We start from the raw sequence: 3,262 nt of genomic DNA on the forward strand, positions 1-3,262 counted from the left end.
CAACTGGATTAGACTTACCTGCTTCTAAAATGGTGCGAGTCATTTCTTGATATAAGTTTCCTTCTGTAGATATACATATATAAACCTCACTGTTTTGCATCTCTAGAGTGCCTAGCCTAACACACCCAATATGGGCAGAGGAAGCACTTTGAGGCCCGGAAACTCAACATTATGTAACAGAAGTTTTGCTCTAAATCAGTGTGTCCAAAATGAGTGATAACACCTCTGGAGGCACTAGAATGATCTAGGGCAGTGGCTCTCAACCTGTGGGTTGTGACCCCTTTGGGGGGGTCAAATGACCCTTTCACAGGGGTCGCCTAAGACCATCGGAAAACACCTATTTCTGATGGTCTTAGGAACCAAGACACTGCTCCTTTATCTGTCTCCAGGCGGGTCCGCCCACATGCAGATACATCCACATACAGGCATGAAGACTCTTACCCATGCCACACCATGCTTCAAGACAAAATTTCATTAATTTGTAATTAGAAATAAATATTCCACAATATATAATTACATATTGTTTTGTCATTAATCACTATGCTTTAATTCTGTTCAATTTGTAACAAAAAATATATCCTGCATATCAGATATTTACATTATGATTCATAACGATTGCAAAATTACAGTGATGAAGTAGCAACGAAAATAATTTTATGGTTGGGGGTCACCACAACATGAAGAAGTGTATTAAAGGGTCGCGGCATTAGGGAGATTGAAAACCACTGATCTAGGGGGCACTGCAAAAGCTGATATCTATACTTTATCTTGGATTTGAGGCTGCAGTACCAAGGTTTTTAATTGTCACGAGGCATTACATTTTCCTTTGTTTTGATTTGTTTTTCTTGAAAAGCAGATAGTAAGCAAAAAAAAAAAATTGGGACCATATGCTCTAAATGAGAAAACATAGTATCTTGATATGGCTAGTGGTGTAAAGATATTGTGATTCTCCAGGAGAGTATAACATCACATTCTAAACAGGTTGGCAATAGGCAATACATTTTGAGTGTGCCTCCCTGAGCTATAAGGGAGTCATGCAAGGTCATATATACCTAACTGCAGCTGTATCATGTATGTAAACTTTGTACTGCATATTAACTGCTTAGGGGTAAGTTAACACAAAAGCAATCTTGAATCTAGTCTAAATTATTGTTCTCGTCCATCCTTGATCTGGAATCAAATTTTGTGGTCTGTTTAATGCAGTGTGATCAGCCTCCCAAGGCTAAAACCAGGTCTCAAGTAATCTGAATTCTGGCATAATCAGTCCAGCTCAAATTTCTATTTAGAAAATGAACAAATAATTTACTAATTTTCCAAGAAGCAATCCACTAGAAGGAGGCAGTTCCTACATTCATATATTTGGGGTTTTTTTGTTGTTGTTTTGTTCCCCCCCCTCCCCCTTAAACCGTTGTTTATTGGCAGTGAGTGTGAAAGGGTGATGGAGTTAGCATACACAGAGACCACCGCACACCACTGTCACAAAGGCGGCGAGAATGAGAGGAAAGCGTGGCCTGGAGCCCAGGTGGTGCCCTCCCACCAAGAAGTAGGCATGGGAAGGGGAGGGAGGCCTGGAGTGTTGAGGGGGAAGCCTCATACCACCTCCATTTAGTAGGCGTGGTTAGAGACGAAGAGGGACTCGCTAGCTGCAGCCCCAGCTTGCTTGACCGCTTGGAGCGTCCTTTCCTTGGCAGGCGAGGCTGTTGGCCAGGGCTCGCTCGATGTTTTCCTCCTGGGCCACCTTCAGGCTCTCCTTCTTGCCACCCCAGGCCTTCAGGGCAGATGCCTGCAGGGCTCGCCTGTAGGAGAAGGCCAGGGCCCATGGCTTTAGCAGGGGGCACTTGTTGATGGCGTTGAGGTGGATGGACGCCTCCTCCTCGCTCTGGCATCCAGACAGGAAGGTGGCCCCAGTAACAGCAGGGGACACGGTGCAGTGCAGTGCGGTGACAGTTGCCATGGCAATCTCCTCGTGCAAAAACTTCTGTGTGCAGGTATGGCCGGGGGTAACCATATTGGGCTTCAGCAAGGTGCCTTCCAGGTAGACGTGGTGGTCACTCAGGGCCTTGTAGTTGGCAGCCAGCACCTTCTCAGTGACATACTGGCAGCGCTTCAGGTCATGGTCACCATCGGGGAGGATCTCAGGCTCCACAATGGGCATAATGCCATTCTGCTGGCAGATGCTGGCATAATGGGCCAGCACGTCGGCATTTTCCATGATGGCGAGGGTTGAAGGGGTATGTTCGCCAATCTTCAGCACACAGCACCACTTGGCAAAGTCAGCGCCATCTTTCTTGTACTGGGCACAGCGCTCAGACAGCCCGTCCAGCCATTGGGTGATGGTCTCGCCGTTCGTTCCTGCCAGGGGCACCACACCCTGTCGACCTTGATGCCCACGATCCCGCCCTTGGATTTGATAATTTGGGGGAAGGGGCGCCCGTCGTCCGCCTTCTGGTAGAGAGTCTCATGGAAGAGGATGACGCCCCGGATGCAGGGGTACACCCGGTCGTTAGCGGTCAGCAGCAGCTGGCGGTAGAAGCGGCGGTTCTCTTCGGTGTCTCCCAATGGACTGCAGCCACTTGGCAATGCTTCCGCTGGACTCATCTGCAGCCAGGATGCCCTTGCCCGGAGCCACAATGCGTTGGGCAATGTCCGACAGCTCCTTCTTCTGCTCTGGGGTGAGCGTTGGGTATGGGTAGGGCATGGTGACAAGTTCCTTCCTGGAGGCTGAAGGAACGGCAGGTGGAATCAGCTGCGAGTGAGTGCCCATATATTTGTTAAATTACAGTTTTAACTATAAATTTGGTGGATGCTTGCTTTATCTTTGTGTTGCTGAAGGGCTGAATCTAATTTACCCAAAAGGAAAGAAGTCTGTTCCAAGTGTTAGTTGAAGTTTCAACTTCTAGTAACAGAGCCAGGGCAATCTTCCACTTAAAAGAAAAAAGAAAAACACTTTATATGTCCAAATATAAAGAGCTTGGAGGAATTGACAAGACATCAGTATGATTCCGTTTTAAACTGGACAAGGTACAAGACCAGACAATCATCACATTAGAAAATGGTTATGGCTCAGAGTGCCTCACTAAGCTTCACACCAAGTGTTGACTGGGCTGTGGTCAGCTTAAGTCTCAGCTGGGGAGGATCTGCTTCCAACACCACTCACATGGCTACTCACAGGCTTCAAAAGGTTTGCTCTCCCTCTCTGGGGGATGGACAACAGAAAAGTGGATAAAGGGAGATATCAGTCAGTGTAAGACATGAAAAAATA

The 3,262-nt window shown here is 47.2% G+C and overlaps 1 pseudogene; it reads right to left on the minus strand.

Annotated features, from left to right (window-relative positions):
* Window positions 1-1,605: 1,605 nt before the first annotated feature.
* Window positions 1,606-2,698, minus strand: LOC101658846 (annotated as a pseudogene).
* Between the last annotated feature and the right edge of the window lie 564 nt (window positions 2,699-3,262).

Source organism: Echinops telfairi, unplaced genomic scaffold (assembly GCF_000313985.2).
Source record: "Echinops telfairi isolate 266 unplaced genomic scaffold, ASM31398v2 ScPeMD7_18;HRSCAF=68, whole genome shotgun sequence".
NCBI lineage: Eukaryota > Metazoa > Chordata > Mammalia > Afrosoricida > Tenrecidae > Echinops > Echinops telfairi.